This window comes from Phascolarctos cinereus, unplaced genomic scaffold (assembly GCF_003287225.1).
Source record: "Phascolarctos cinereus isolate Bilbo 61053 unplaced genomic scaffold, phaCin_HiC Scaffold_4;HRSCAF=312, whole genome shotgun sequence".
In the NCBI taxonomy this organism is placed as follows: Eukaryota; Metazoa; Chordata; class Mammalia; order Diprotodontia; family Phascolarctidae; genus Phascolarctos; species Phascolarctos cinereus.
Genome location: NW_027555847.1, coordinates 379,913,970 through 379,931,311, shown reverse-complemented (window position 1 = coordinate 379,931,311; position 17,342 = coordinate 379,913,970). Strand labels below are relative to the sequence as shown.

At 39.6% G+C, this 17,342-nt stretch overlaps 1 protein-coding gene across 6 annotated transcripts in view; it reads left to right on the top strand.

Annotated features, from left to right (window-relative positions):
• SETBP1 (SET binding protein 1) overlaps positions 1-17,342 on the top strand; it is a 537,494-nt gene that overhangs the window by 165,709 nt on the left and 354,443 nt on the right. The window lies entirely within an intron of this gene.

Below are 17,342 nucleotides of genomic sequence, written 5' to 3'. Positions count from 1 at the left end.
TGTACCTGCGGTGCAAGGAATTTAATTGGCAAAGAGAAATTATTATTCAATTCCTAGGCATGTCAGAAGGGGTGAGTCAAAGGCACTTTATAGCTTGTTAGCCATTTCCTGGGCTCCTGTTGCTGCTGTTGCTAAGAAGAGCCTTTGCTAGGGCTGTTAGTCTGATGAGTTTATTGGCTAATGACCCAGTACAGCTAAATGTGGAGAGGTGATTGGCAACCAAGATAGAGCGGGGAATTGAATGGCACTCATCTCCTTGGAATACCCCAGAAGTTCTTTAGGCTATACTTCAAACACTTAAAGGAATGCAATGATTACCTCATGTTTAGTAGTGATGCCTACTTGGCTTGTAATTTTTAAACATACCTTGCTTTTAGTCATTCCAAAAATGAAAAAAAAGAAGTGCTCTTATGGAGAGGTTGGGATGCAGGAGGAAAAAACAAAGAACCAGAATAATCCTTTATTTCTCTCCTTCCCTGATAAATTTGTTCATGTCCTTCCACATCCATCAAGCCAATGCTTTGGGATTTTCAAAGAGGAAAAGTATGATCATAGAATCATATTGAGTATTGGAGCCAGAAGGTACCTAGATTATTCATTCATTCAGTAAATATTTATTAAGTGCCTACTATGTTCAAGGTACTGTAAATACCAAGGTCAAGAGAAGTCTGAGTGTAGTTCATTCATTCATTCATTCATTCAAGCATTTATTAATCTCTTACTCTGTTCTAGGTATTGTGCTAAATATCAAAGCAAAACAGCTGCCTTTAGGAAGCTTTTATTCTCTCACGGATGGGAAGGGGATAAAATGTACAGATATAAGTAAATACAGAATATATACATAGTAATTTGAAGGAACTGAATCGATCAGGATAGGCCTCCTTCCTGTAGGAGGTAGGATCATCAATTCCCTTAATTGATAAAGGGTGAAAGTAAGAAAGGCCCAGAGAACTTGAGCTGCCCAAAATATGAGTTAGCAGTAGGGTCAAGGCTAGAGAAGCCTGGGGGAGGTGACACAGTGGATAGATCACCGGAACTGGAGTCAGGAAGACCTGAGTTCAAATCCCACCTAAATAGACATGTGACCTTGTACAAGTTGATTAACTGCTCTCTGCCTCAGTTTCCTCATCTGTAAATGGGGATAATAATAGAATCCACCTCCTAGGGACCTTGTGAGGATAAAATGAGATAATATCTGTAGAGTGTTTTGCAAAACAAAGTGCTATCTAAATACTAATTGTTGTTAATAATAATTATTATTATTCATCTTCTGAGACTCAGTCAAAGCTTTTTCCAGTGCACAGGAGGAGAAGAGAGAAAAAGTGAAAAGTAAGGGAACCACTATGGAATGGTTTATACCTACTTAGAATTAGGGTTGTGGTGGGTAGAATTTCAAACCACAAAATTAATAACGAAACACCTTCTTTTTTCCAGCCCACCTCAAACAGTTGCTCTTAGGCAAGCAGAAACATGAGACTTCTTGACAGGACTGGGTTGAGTAAGAGGAGACTGCAGATCAGTTATTAAAGATTGGAGGTGGGAGTTGTGGGAATGTGGAGATTGTGGAGCATAGGGGCAGCTAGAGGAAGTATATTTAAGTCTACTTTTTGGAATATTAAGGAGTTGAGGAAAAGATTGCTTAGGACATGTTTACACCTAGTCTTCTTGCCTCATTTCTTCCCTCTCTGCTCTGCCCCCCAGGGGACAAAGGAGACCCTTCCTTCCCCTCTCTTGTCTGCTCCTTTATATCCGCCTCACTAAACATAGGGTTACAGTGTTTTTGGATTTTGAAGTGGACCTCCACTATCAAGCTAAGTCTGACCCCTCTTGTAACAGAAAGGCAAGCTGGTAAGTAGCGAATTAAATACAATAGCCTTGGTATATAAATAGATGTCCTGTCTTATCAGGAGGCATTACTGCTAATAACTTGGCACTGCTGTGCATGGCATCTAATGAATTGTTCTTGGATGGTCTAATGATTTCATAGCTCTTTTCCTATTTGCCATTCTTGGGATACTCCTACTTATTAAAGTGCTGCAAATTATGGAGAATGTGACTAGGATATCAGATATGTCTCTTTAGCTGTTCAGTGCCATCAGTACCCACCCTTATCTTTTTTTCCCTTCACTCTCTTCTCTTCTCCTTATGAAATCACGGACTCTCAATGCTCCACTCTGCATGTACTGCCCACCTAGTATATATATTTGCACACCAGAGACAGCAGTGAGCCTCCCCTGTGGACCCAGCATATTCAGTTTAGTACAAAGATTTCTTCCTCACAGCTTGATTTCCTTTGACTGGCTGTGAAGTTCAGTGGAAGTGAAGTGGGAAGTAGCTTAGCTCCCTCCACTGAAGACTTCCTTTTATTAAGATCCCAACATAACGACTGTACCATGGGCAGCAAGGGAACTAGTTTTGCCTCTCTAGTTCTTAGCCCGCTATAAATTCTGAGGCATCTGATGCTGATTATTGGGCATCTTCACTATCTTCATCTCTTGGTAAAAGCTGGCTTGTAAAAGCCTGGGGAGTAATTTTCTGGTGGGAAATGATGACTGGTTTATCCCCCAACTATAAATATAGCAGTGTGCCATTTATTTGGCAAAACTATTGAATGGAGTGTGTGACTTAAGTGAATTTCACAAGAAATTGAAGCTTATCCCTTTAAATGACAAATAAAAAAGATTTTTACTCCCTAGAAAATCTTTCTGAAATAAGATACGCTCATCTTTTTTTAAATAGAACCCGTAAGAGTCTCATAACAATTTCAGTGGTGAAAGAGATCATAGAGATAATCAAGGTCAATCTCTGCCAATTCATTAACATTGATTAAGTGCCTACTGTATACAGAATACTGCTGGATGCAAAGGGCTTTCACAGTTTGATTCCTTTCATCTTCAAGCTTATAAATGAGGATACCATTTATAAAATGTCTTATGAAATAAGTAGTACAGGTATTACTAGTCTCATTACATAGCTGAGGAAACTGACTCCCAGAGAGATAAGTCCTTTCCAAGATCACACAGCTAGTCGTTGTCAGAGGCTGGGCACCAAATGCAGGTCTCTAAACCTGCCCTGAGTAGCATTCAAGGTTTTGCTTTAACACCTTTTCTGGGTGATTCATAGGTATCTTGATCAATTCCATTTATTTTGTTGTCCAAGGATACTACAGAAGCAGTGTGGCAGAATTGATAGTGTTTGGCTTGGATTCACAGATACTTGGGTTCAAAGCATTCCTCTATGCCTTCTAGTTGTGTAAGTCTGGGCAATCTCATGTAACTCCTCTGTGTCTAGGGGTCAGTGCCTTCTCTACGACTTTTGTATCCAGGCTGAGAAAATCACAAATTCATTCTTCTTTGTAGCATTATTTATCTACCTTACTACATATAAGGGATAGTGAAGTAGGTTGGGTACTTTATGTTACCATACTAAATAGTTCCCAGGTACTTAATTAACTTTTTATTGTCTTTTATTCGTTCCCCTTTTCTCCATTTATTTCATCTGTTATTTTATCTACTTCTTTTTTCAAGTTAGAGTCTCTCATCTTTTTTTTCAAAAAACTAGATTACCAGTTTTTGCCGTGTGTGTGTGTGTGTGTGTGTGTGTGTGTGTGTGTTAAGAGTAAATAAGTTCTAAATGAGGACCCATGCAGATTGCCAAAGAGTACAATACATGAGCTTTATTTGCCTGTATGAATTGTCATTACTTCTCTCTTATTTCTCAACTCCTGGTAATCTGCCAGTCAGCACCTCACCCTCATCATTTAAAACAATTTTTTCCAAGGTTACCGAAGATCTCTTGATTACTAAATTCAATGACTATTTTTTTAGTTCTTATCCTTCTTGATTTCTCTGTAACATTTAACAATATTTACTATCCCCTCCCCCAAATGCTTCCTTAATACTCTTTCTCCTTTGGTTTTCATGAAACTTAATTCTCTTGCTTATCTTTTTATCTGTCTGACTATCCCTTCCATGTCTCCTTTGTTTCTAATCATTCTTGTTCTGACCTGTAACCTTGGGTGTCTTATAAGACAGTGCCCTGTGGTTCTCTGTCTGTCTGTCTCTTTCTCTTTCTCTCTGTCTCTGTCTCTCTGTCTCTCTCCTTTCTGACCTCTACCTCTAGTACCTAGTGTCATAAGGTCCCAAGTGCCTTTAAGCCCCAGTTTCATTAAGCATCATTTGTTGGTGCTTTCTTGCCTGTTGGAATGTCTTTGGACTTCACTTTCTGTGTATTTTTTCTTTACTTGTCAGTGTATGTATTGTTTTCCTCCAGTAAGTAGGCTGCTTGAGGTTTTATTGTCTTTTTTAAAATTTCTGTTGACTAGAACTGTTCTTGTCATATGGTAGGTGCTTGTGGAATTGAATTAAATTTAATTTTGTGATATTTAGTCTTAATGCTTGGGCATGTTCAAGATCTTTTAAGATTCCTAATAAGTAACCTATGGACACATGAGATTAGAAATGAACCAATTCAATTTCTCAGAAATTTCTTAAGAAGATATTATGTGCAGTGCTTTGGTCTAAGTGTTGGGGATACACAGATGAACACAGCTCCTGCCTTCAGTGAGGTTAACCTTTTGGTAATCTAGTTAAGAATCTACACAACCATTATGAAAATATGAATTGTAAGAGAGTTTTTTTTTTCCTATTGTCATCTAGGAAAACCAGAGGCCTGGCTTGGAAGAAACTGCCTAAGCCTTTTAAAGCCTGATGTAGCTAACTTAGTCTTGCATATTAATTATTAATTTCTTTCCCCTTTGACTTCTCCTAGGGCTTCTTTTTGATGCCTCAAGTTATTCTCCTCCAAGAATTTCAGCTTTTGAACTGATTAATGTGAGTTCACATTTGTTAACAGAATACCCACATTTTATTTATTGAATTGCATCCTACATGGTGGGAGATTCTGCCCAGGAATGAAGAAGATAGAGTGAAATGGAACTGTAGAATGCTAGTACTGGAATGGTCATTTAGTTCCCCACCCTTATTTTATCCTCAGGGAAACTGAGGCCCAGAGCAGTTAAGTGATTTGACCACACAGGTCTTTAGTATCCAAGCTAGGAGAAAAACTCAGGTACTTTAATGCCTTCTACAAACATAAGAGTGTTACATTACATAATTACAAGTGTTTTGACACTTTAAGGCATGGAGACAAATAAGGGGTGACAGATGAAGGGCGTTAGGTAAAGATAGAATATGAAGGAAAATTGTGTTGAAGAAGGAGTTCCATTGGATCTGGAAAATTAATTAATTCTGGGTTTAATACTATGCTGAGGGGATAGAAAGAAAGTAGAGCTGCCATTTCCATAGCCTTGAAGGCTTAGTATCCAAAGAACTTATTAAGCACCTACTGCATGCCAGACACTGTGCTAGGTACTAGGGATGGAAGTACAGAAGTGAAATAGCAGTGGTCCTCAAGAAGCTTAATTTTGAGATGCTTTCTTCATAATAACCCTGTGAAGTAGGTAATACAAATAGTATTCCCATTTTATAGATTAGGAAACTTAAGCACAGAAAGAATCAAACAATTCTTTCAGAGTTACAAAGTTAGTAGGTGGCAGAACAGGAATTAGAATTCAGGTCCCTCAAATTTAGCACCAGTTCTTTTTCCACTCTGTATTCCATATTGTTCATTCTATGTCATTATCACTACTCTCATTTGCCCCTGTGGAATAGAGGACAATTAAGTGTCAAACAGTGTCACATTAAATATAAGTCCAGGAGGAGTTCAGAGCATGGTCACATTACTCCTTCCTGGGTTTAGAACTGAGAGAGACCTCAGGGATCTAGTTCACCATAATTTTAGGGATGAGGAAGCTTTGGTCTGGAGAGGCTGGGTGACTTCCCTAGACATAGAAGTAGTAAGAAGCAGAGCTGGAATTTGAACTATGACATTTATTGTAGATTCTGTGATCATTATATATACACACCACAAGACACAATAGGCTTCTTGGAGGAAGCGAGGCTTGAGATAGCCCTTTAAAGATAGCTAAGTAATATACAGAGGAGGGGAAAAGACATTCCAGATGGAGAGAAAAGTCATAGTGTTAGAAATGAGCATGGTGGTGGCATGAGGGCAAGCAAGGAGGAGCACTTTTTTCATGGTTCTGAAGTTCTAGTATCCCCTTCCACTTGGAAAGTTCATGGAGCAGGGAGCAGACAAGGAGAATTTCTTTCGTTTATTATTTTTTTTTTTTGGAGACTGGTATTGTTTTCATACAGGAACTGGCTTTCCACCTGGCCAGCACACCTGGTTTTAAAGATTTGCTGTTTCAATTACCTGGAGGGATGGTGCCCTTCTAACCCCATAGGGCATGGGGCTTGTGAAAGCAAGTGTGCTTTCTTTAGTTCCTGGGTCAGGAAGGTTTCCACAGAACTCTGCACACTGAGACTTTTTACTGCTGAACCAGCGTGTGTAGCAGGACTTTGGGCTGCTTCTTTGGTGAGTGTTCTTCCCAAATCCTTCCCGCCCTCCCCTTTTGGTAAGTGCTGCCAGCAGATGGCTGGACTGTGACCCCTTCTGATTTTGATGGATAATCATGTGCTCATGTTCTGCTGCTAAGATAATGGAAAAAATCCACCTCAGAGTCAGTATTATTGGAATGTTGCTGTTATTAGTCTATGAAAAATTCATTTTCTCTTCCAACTGTGCATGATATTCTCTCTTCCTATGGACATGCTCATGGTTATGTGTTTCTATATAGAATATATATGGACATATACACACATATGTATGTGTATGTGTGTGTACATGTGTGTATACACATGTACATGGATCTTTCCCTTTCTCTGAACTACTGTTGAGCTTATTGTTTGGACTATATCATTAAATATATATTTTTACTCTTGAATTAGGGCAGCTAAGTGGCACAGTGGATAAATTGCTGGGCCTGGAGTCAGAAAGACCTGAATTCAAATTCAACCTCTGATACGTCCTAGTTGTGTGACCCTGGGCAAGTCACTTAACCCTGTTTGCCTCAGTTTCCTCATCTGTAAAATAAGCTGGAGAAGGAAATGGCAAACCACTCCAATATCTTTGCCAAGAAAACCCCAAAAGGGGTCATGAAGAGTCAGACATGACTGAAAAGACTAAACAAAAACAATAATATTCTCTTGAATTATTTCATGTATGAGCCTGTGTTATCTCTTGTACTGATGATTTATAAGCATCTCAAGGACAAATCTCAAGGGAAATGATAAATTAGTATCCCGATCTCTTTGTAGTTTCTTTGTATTCCGCACAAAAATATGCCCTGCTTCTTCTTGAATAATTTAAATGATGAGGAGATCACTGATTTTCAGAAGATTCTGTTTTATTAGATATCTTAGATGTATCAATAGATCTCTTTTATATTAATCACAAGTCTGCACTTCAGTGTACCAAATGTGTTTCCTCCTTCTGCAGGACAGTGCTTCAACTGTTTGAAGACAGGAATCACTGCCCTGCCCTCACTGCAGATTAGATATTCTCAGTTTCATTCCAGTCCTGACTTTTTCCCTTTTCCCATCTCTTTTTGTATCTTTCTGTACCCCCAGCGTGGTTAAATAAGGCCCCTGGAATTCCCTTGTCCATTTTTTTTCTCTTGACTTGATCTGCCAGTGATATATTAAATAGCCAGGCCACTGCACCTTAACGAGCAGGTTACTGGCAGATCCTGTTGTGGGTTAATGCTTAACCAGAGAAGCTCAGGAGTGGTCCTTTTCCTGGTCTATATGTAAGGAGAGTGACCCAAATCATTCTCTGTAACTTATATTTTAGTGTATCTGTTTAACTGTGTCCATGCTTTTTAGGTGTGCTCCCCCCCCCCCACAAATGCACACATCATGTATGTTATCAACCAATAGGCATTCACTTATACATTTCAGATTTAGATACTTTTTGCCCTATGTGATTTGCTTATATGTTTCAACTTATATGAGTTAATTCATATCCTATGACTTCACATAATCATAAAATGTTATGTCTGTAAGACTCTTTAACAATCTGTATAACTTCCAGCCCCCTCATTTGGTATGAGGACACTGAGGCAAAGTCACATAATTCACACCATAGATTTAGAGTAGGAAAGAACCTTAGAGATCACTTAATCTACGCTCCCCACCCCCATTTTGGGTATATAAGAACATTCAGGCCTAGGTTCAGTAATTTCCCCACGTTCACATAGGTAATTCCAGTCTTCTCTCTCTAAATCCAGTTATTTTTTTTTTCTATATGGCAGAAGATTCAGGACTAAAATCCTGGTCTTCTGATTCCCTCTTATAGTTCTTTCTGCATCACTCTGTCTCCCATTAAGTAGTTTTCACTATCCTCTAAAAAAAAGTGAACATAATGATATCCATTTTACAGTAAATTCAAAGCAAATACTTAGACTCCAGGTGTCTTCCCATGGCTGTCTTACTGAAATTGGTACCTGTTATAACTTGCTCCTTTCCTTTGAAGGAAAAGTTCTATCACACCCCCATGCTTGCTTACCGTTGTTAATAATCTTGAGCCTTCCAGTAAGCTTGAGTAACAACATCTGGACCAGGATTTATTCTGGGGGACTGAGAATGTCACCACAAACCTTTGTCTGATTTGGAGTCCTAATTAAAAAACACAACAAAACAAAATAGAACAACAAACCAGAACAGTTTCCCCCAAAACAAAACAAAACAAAACAAAACAAAACAAAACAAAGTAAGGCTTTGCTTTGCCCTTAGACTGTTGGAAAATGTAGTGGCTGAGTAGGGGATGTGGTCCCCAAGTCTGCAGAATAGTTAGAGAATTAATCCTCAATGAAACCAGGAGATTATTTAATTGAGATGAACCATTTACTTACTCCACATTTTCCCCTTACACCAAACGTTATTGTAAAAATGCCTTTCCCCTGTAATTACCCTGGAATATCCTTGCCCTCCTTCACCTACTCAAATCCTATCCATCTTTCAAGGCTCATTTTCAGCGCACTTCTACTGGCTACTCTATCCTACCAGCATCTCTCCTGGATTCACAGGAAATTTTTGCATTTCATTGCAGCTTTTCTTATGATGTCTCTGGAATAATAAGAATTCACAGTTATATATAGCACTCAAAGCACATTGTTCACAATAACCCTATGAGGTAAGAAGTGCAAGTTTTATTATCCTCATTTTTATCAGATCTGGAAATGGATACCAGAGAGGTTAAATGTCTTGTCATTGAAACATCACTAAAAAATACGAAATTCCTCCTGTAGTTAGTGAAGGTCTCCTGACCCTGAAGTTCAGCACGTTCTCCATGATGCCACACTGCCTTAGGTTTTTTGTTTTTGAACTTGATCTTGGTCAGTCCACTCCAGTGGCTCCCTATTGCCTCCAGAATCAAATGTAAAATCTTCTGTTTGTCATTCAGAGCCCTTCACAATCTAGCCCCTTCTCCTCCCCCTACCTTTCCAGTCTTCATCCACTTCACTCCCATACTATTTGATCCAGTGACCACCAGCTTCCTTGCTGTTCTGCTAACTAGATACTCCATCTTTTGGCTCTGAGTATTTTCTCTGGCTTTTACCTATGCCTGGAATGATTGTACTCCTCATCTCGCGCTTGATTAGGTTCCTGGGCTTTCTTCAAGTCCCAGCTAAATACCCCATTTTCTATAGGAAGCCTTTCTCAACTCCTCTAAATTCTAGTGCCTTCCCTCTTCTAATTAATCGCCACTTTTCTTGTATACGGCCTCTTTGTATATATACGTTTGCTTGTTATCTCCTAGGTTAGATTATGAACGCTTTGAGGGCAGTGACTATCTTTTTCCTCTTTTTGTATTCCCGGTGCTTAGCACCATGTCTGGCAAATAGTAGGCACTTAATAAATGTTTATTGACTGAATGACTGGATCTGTATACTACTACTAATACCTATGGAATGCTTTTCTGGAAAAACCTATAAGAAGGCTTTTAGCGCTTTGAATAGATTCTCTGTGGAGTATCTGAGAGGAAACAAGGACGAGGACTTTTCAGGATGAAGTGAGTGTGTGTTGCCACCTCTGTAGATAGAAGACATGCATATGTTGATAAGATCTTAGATCCAATGAAGGTGAAGAATATTGTTCTCTTAGTTTTTGCTTGCAAAATTCAAGGGTCATTTAATTCAAAGGCTAGCGGTATACATCTTTGAATTGCCATCGTAAGAAACAAGAGCCCTGGGCTCATAGTGTGGCACTGTAGAAGCCTGTGTATGTATTTACACACATATACATATATGTGCTAATTTAGTAAAGTAATGAATGCTGATTAGAATTATGAGGCATTAGAATTGAAAAAGAATCTTGGAGATCCTGTAGTTTAACCCTCTCATTTTACAAATGAGGAAACTGAGGCCTAGAGAGGGCAAGTGACTTACCATAGGTCATACCACTCAAAAGTAGTGGACCCAGCACTAGAATCAGCTCCCTTGACTCCTACTTCTGGTACCTTTCTGCTATGCCTCTCAGTAATATGAAAGTTGCTTTCTCAGGTCTCTTTATTGATTTCCAAAGCATAATATCTTAACCGGAATAGCAACATACTTTTAGAAACATTTGGGGGGGGGGGAAGGAAAAAAACCCTCCCAAATAAAATACCAACTCTTTAAGAAAAAGGAACAAGTCTTTCTATTCATGCAGATGCCTTCAGGTTCTGGAGAGGACACTTTCTAAAGTAGTTCATATTGTTAGGCCCAAGGGGATCTCTTGCAATGAGGCCAAATTTAGCCTTCTACCATGTGAGTTTTAACTGTTGATATCCATGATTATAAAGAGTACCTGCTGTGCTTGGGAAGTCATAGCTGTGGTGCCATTTCCTCTTCTGAGCATTCTAAGCCCTTCTCCTAAGGTTAAAATGAATCCTTATCCGCCATCTCAGAGCTTTAAGATCTTTGGAGACATCTCTTGAAGACAAGTGTCATTTGTCCAGGGGCACACTAAAGTTAGCTAGAAGTTGATTTCCAAGTTGCTTTTGGGTCTAAATCCTATGATATAAACTTTTTTTCACCTTCATTGGGTTTAGCAAAATGTTCTGTACATAGTGGGTGCTCAATAAACGTTTGTTGAATTGAATGGAGTTATTACTTTCCTTTAAGGGGGAATGCTAATCCTAGATGATAGGATTATACATCTAGATGTGAAAGGGACCTAAGGAACCAACTGACTCCTCAGGCTGGACACAGATCCACAGGGGACTAATTGTGTCATTTCTGTTAATCAGTATGTTCCCATTTCAGTCCCTTTCATTTGTGAGACTCCTTGTGCATGGTTCAGCTAAAAATTCATAAATACCTTACTTTCAGCATCCAGTCATTGGATACTGTGTTGGGAATCTTGCAGCTGTTTTAGGGGAATCTCTGTGGCACTGTTTTATGCAATATTTACAGAATTCAGGTCCCAAATTTCATTGAATTATAATTCCCACTGTTGCAGCACAGTAAAGTTATGCTGTGAATATTATTTCCTTTTGATGTTTGACAGAGTTTCATGGGTTGCTGTGCCACTTTCTGGGACACACAGTCCGGGTGGATGGGTTGGGTTTAGAGCTGAACGAGAAGAGGAGAGAGGTCTGGATTGCCTTTGCAAAATGGCAAAGCTCCTTTAATGACCCCAAGCTTCCAGGAAATTCACAGTCCTTTAAAAAAAAAAACTCCAGCTTTTCACTGGTATTACTATATGCCAGTAAAATGTGGTATAATGTAGTAACAGCTGAAAAAAAGTAGAAATGAATATCACCCATAAGAGAGTAGAAAGGCTAATAGTGGGTGTAAGTAGACTTCAACACCAGAGACCATTGAGGAGCCAGGAGGAATAGCAGTAATAGATATCATGAAGGAATGGATAATAGGAAGAGAAGAGTGGCTAACTACATGGCAAGGCCAGGACAGTAAAGGTAGACAAAATGCTTTACTGGTCCCCTTTTTTATGTCAGAAGAAGACAGAAAAGGCCTTAAGCACATTGGATAGACCTACTTGTGGTAAACTGATGGGAGAGCCAGGGCAAGAGACACACAGAGGGGACACCAACTTATGGATTGCATTATTGGAGGTTACTTTTCGGTTAAGGTCACAGATGCATTTGAATATTTGAGTTTGAGCAAGAGTTACTATTGTGGGTTCGTTTGAGTTTTTCTTACGAGTATTTGGAGTCAATGAGAAACAGTATTGAAAGTGAAGGCAGAAGAGATATTATTATCTTCATCTGGCAGATGAGGAAGCCTGGGGCCCAGAGAGATTAAAGTACTTGCCCAGGGTCACACAGCAAGTTAATGTAGAAATAGAATGACTAGAACCATTAGAGTATCTGAAGCCTGGGATATTTTCTGTTGTGTCTCTGAAAAGTATCCTTGAATATCCTGCACCCTCTTTTTACATATTCCAAACACACACACAAATACACATACACACAACTGTTGTGGCTGCTGATCCATCACCAACATGATGCTTCTTTCCTAAGATAACACATGATCTTTCTATTATTACTCAGAAATACAGGGTTGTGAATTTAATCGAATGTTAGTACTGGAGTCAGGAAAGACTTGGGTCAGGATCCTGCCTCCGATGCTTGACTATTGATGTGACTAGGGACCAAGTCATGTCGCTTCCCCAAGCCTCAGTTTCATCATATGTCAAATGAGAATCATAATGCTTCTAATAGTTGGCTCGCATGATGGAGTGGGTCAAAATGAGATAATAGGTACGCTAAATACACGTCAGCTTTTATTGTAGCTCTCCAGATGAACGGAGTTGAGCATTAGGTCTTCTGAGAGTAGACAGCTATAGCTTAAATCATTTCAGGAATCCCTAGGGTCAGAGATAGGATCCGCATTGACTAGTTGTATTCCTTCTCCTCAGCTAGCATCCTTTCCTGAGTCAAGATCACTGCATTGTTATGTATGTGGCTGTATGTCTACTTGAGTGTTTCTTGGTGTTGCGATATATTAATTTCCCAAAGTTTGTATCAGATTCTCCTAGTTATTCAATTGAATCATCAGCATTTTTAAGTACCTACTAAATGCAAGGTACTGTGCAGAGCTCATACAACAATGATTAAAACCCAGATCCTACCTCAGAGGAGTTTATGGGGTGGTAGTGTTGGGGAGAGGGGAAGGCAGGGCCTGACACATGCATAAATAGTCTACAGATATATTTCATCAGTATCTTCTTTTTTCAAGCTTAATATTGGCCTGCTTATTGACCCTGTGACTCATAAAGGAAGAAGTGATGATGTTGGGGGTGGGGAGAGAGCCTAATTTAACAGATGATGTGCTACGCAACCTTTGTTCTGCGCGCTACATTTATGTAGACTCTAAGAGAGCCATTTTCCACGCCATAGCTGTTGTTAACCTTTCCAGTCCTACATGTCTATAAAGTCATTAATGTAGTATATATAGGGGACACCATCTGTCCGCTGGAAATGATCTGTTTTATATGGGGCATGTGCTCTGTCCTATTCACGTCTTGGTTTATTCCTGGTGAAATAAAGTAGACAACTAGTAGTTGCTCCAGGCTGAGGTAAAATCAGCAAGTTTTGTACCCTAGAGATAATCTGATTATACTGTACTTACTACTTTAGCTAGGTGCAGACCTTTCTTTGCTCTTGACTGTCCATGGTCTGCGTAACTGGGTCTCTGCATGCTGTAAGACCTTTATGTCCAAAATTTTAGCTTTGAAGAGTCTCTCCAGCATTGCTTTCTTTAAGGCACTAATGTCTCTGTGTGGCAGTTTCCTTAATCACTTTTCCCTAGTGATGATTAATAAAACAGAACCACCCACTTTGTGGGGAGCCTAACTTCTTTTGTGTCCATTCATACTCATCTAGAATTAAAGGCTTGCCGGAGAATCATTTAGAATCTGGTCACAGGGTGCTTGGTGAGGAGGCCGATTCCCCTTGAGAGCCTTTGTCCTGGTGGCTCTTGTACTATTGAGAACTGACCCATGTTTGCCAAATGAAAGTCTTAGCAACATAAGTTTTACAAAACATTCAGTCACCTTTCCTAAGTAGAACAAGAATTTGTAGGGTTGAAAGGGACCCTCCCAGGAATTTTCCCTGTGTACTACTATGGGATCTAAACTTATCTCAGTCTTCCCAAGGGGAATGACTTCCCCACATCTCATGTTCTGCAGGCCACAAGACCCTTCCCTTTTTTGAATTCCTGTAGTACTTACCATATATACTGCGCATCATCTGCCAGCCAGCAAGTATGTAAGGAACAGAACCCTTGATTTGTATCTAGAAATCTTGAGATCAATTCCCAGTTGGTACTGGTCTAACTTTGAACAAGTCACTTCATCTCTGTGGACATCAGTTTCCCCATATGTAAAACGAAGAGGTTGAAAGGGGTGGGAAACCTGCAGCCTCGAGGCTACATGTGGCCTCTGGGTCCTCAAGTGTGGCCCTTTGACTGAATTGAAACTTCACAGAAATCCCCTTAATAAAAAGGATTTGTAGTGTTAAAACTTGGACTTAGTCAAAAGGCCACACCCAAGAAGCTAGAAGGCTGCAAGTGGCCTTGGGGCGGCAGGTTCCTCACCCCTAGAATGATCTCTATAGAAGGTCCCTTTAATAAGGCTTTTAAAAAGGCCTTATGAGCATCCTCTCTCCTACACCTCAGAAGTCATCAGGAAGTGTCTGGCTCTGACTCTGAAGGCAGGGGAAGAGGAGGCCCCAGTGTCAGGCGTACAGCCCCATCTTCCCTTCTCCCATGGTATGACACAATATTCTCTGGAGTCGATTTGAAGACCAGAAGATAAGGTGAGTTTTAAGGAGAGAACTTCTATACCATAAATGGTAAGGGGCAATATTTGCTTGGGTTGGGACTTACACCCTCAAGAGTTAGGACAGAGGGGCCTGATCTTTTGAATATGCTGCAGGGTTATATACAGCAGGCCATTAAAGTATGTTAACAATCATATCAGCTCTGTTCGAAACTCAGCTCTTTTGTATATAAACATGGTGAAGTTCTGTAGCCGCGAGTGTCCAGGCTCTTGACATGGCTGAAAGGGGAGGGTGTGTGGCTGTTCAAGACTTTGCAACAGCAGCAGCTCCCCTAATGGCTTTCTATTGACTTTAGTTACATCAGCAGCTAAATATAACCGTTCAGTAACAGACTCAGGATTGCATCTAATAACCAGGACGGAATGTGCTCTTCAGATGGGCAGATTTCTTAGGTTGTTTCTCCACAGATGCTCCTTTGATAGTAATGCAGCTCCTTGTTCTCTCTCTCTCTCTCTCTCTCTCTCTCTCTCCTCTCTCTCTCTCTCTCCTCTCTCTCTCTCTCTCTCTCTCTCTCTCTCCCTCCTCTCTCTCTCTCTCTCTCCCTCTCTCTCTCTCTCTCCCTCTCTCTCTCTCTGTCTCTCTTTCTGTCTCTGTATCTCTGTGTCTCTGTCTCTCCCCCTCCCTCCCTCTTTTCCTTGCCTTCTCTCTTCCCTCACTCCCAGGTGTTTTTTTTCACCTCCCTTCCCCTTTCTCTATCTGTTTCCTAATCTGTAGAGTGGAAAGAATCAGACTACTTGAATTTTTTCTTTCTTTTTCTTTATGGGCTCATAGCTTTCTTTCCCTGTTTTTTTCTCTATCTTCTTTACCTTCCTTTCTTTTATCTCTTCCTCCTCTGCCTTTCAAAATGTCCTATACTGTTAATTAGTATATAGTTAGAATTTTCAGCAAAAAAAGTTTCTTTGAGTTTGAGGCCTGCCTCTCCACCTAAAAGGAGGAGGGCCTTTTAGCAGGGCTGGATGCTAATAGCTAAGTTTGTTTGGGAAAGGTAAGGGAGAGAGAGTTGAGAAATCATATTATGGCACCAAATGATTTTTTAAGCCTTATTTTTTATTCTTCTCCCAAATCAATGATACTGACAAAAAAAATGAGAGAATGGACTTGAAATCTGCTTTAGGAATGAGTGGATTGGGAAATAAAATGCTTACAATCATCATTGCCATCTTTGCAAACCTACCCAGTTGCCCAGAGTGAGAGATTATAAGAAGGCAAGTCATTACTAAGAATGCTGATACACCTGAATCAAATTAAAAAGAAGAGCTAGTGTAGACACTTTGGGACCAGCTATTCCTTTTAGAGTGAATGTCATTGTGCAAATGTTTGTTTATGTGTGCATAAAGATTATGATAGTCTCATTCAGGGAATATATTAAGCAAAAGAACAAATGAGTTGGTTAGTGCCATTGAAGCCCAAATGGCAGGGTTTTTTTTAATACACAACTTTAAGTTCATATGTACTTCACTTTATGAAATAATTGTGGATTGATTTTTTTGGGGGGAAGGGCAATGTGTGGTGGGAGGAAAGGAACCCAGATCTATGATTTCATCTGTGAAGGAAACTCTGGGTAGAGATCCTGACAAAATCCCTGGGAAGTAAGTACTATTATTATCATCATCTCCATTTTACAGTTGAGGTAAAATGTAAACTGAGACATACTTACCCAAAGTCATATAGCTATTGTCTGAGACTGTATTTGAACTCAGATATTCCTGACTCTAAGCCTGGTGCCATATTCACTGTGCCACCCAGCTGTCCCTTGTTCTGACTATGTGTCCTCTATATTACATTCCCTCTCATGATATAGATGTTGTGAAAGCAAAGATGTATAAAACAAATTTTAAGCATGTTCACATGTTAAGAGCTATAGAAATACTCCCTATTTAATGGAAGCCTTTTGATGTATCCTTTTGTAAAACAAGTAACAAACTTATAATTTGTGTTTGAATGAGTTAGAATTCCCATGTAACAAATTTTCATAAAATTGAAACACCTATTTCATTGATAGAGGTCAAAGAATTTTAGTCATTATGAGAGGAGTTGCTGAAGGGAAGAAGAAATCTGAAACCCAGTAACACTTGTCATCTAGCTAAAAGTTAACAGATCCCAGAATGTTAGAGCTGGAAATGTGGAGATCATCTTGTTCAATGCTCTCTCTCCCCATTTTACACATGAGGAAACTGAGGCCCAGAGAGGTTAGGATCATACATTTAGAGTAGAAAGGGACTTCGCCCTTCTCTGAACTCCTGATTTCTTTCTAATCTACTCTACATACTTTAGCACTTAATTATATACTTATTTGTATGAAGAATATATATCCCAAGATGATTAGTAAGCTCTTTGAAGGCAAGCACTGCATCAGAGCTCTGAAATCTCTTCTGGCTCCAGATCTATGTATTTGTTCCTGCTAGGGTTGGGGAGAGTTGAACTACATTCGTAAATTATACGTTATAATATCTTAGGTCTAAAAGAGATTACTTAGTTTAGCCCCCTTATTTGACAGATGAGTTAAGTGAAGACCACCAAGTCAGAGTCCAGTAGGAATTGTCTAAACTCACTTAGCCAATTAGTGGCAAAGCTGGGACAATAGAGTTTGG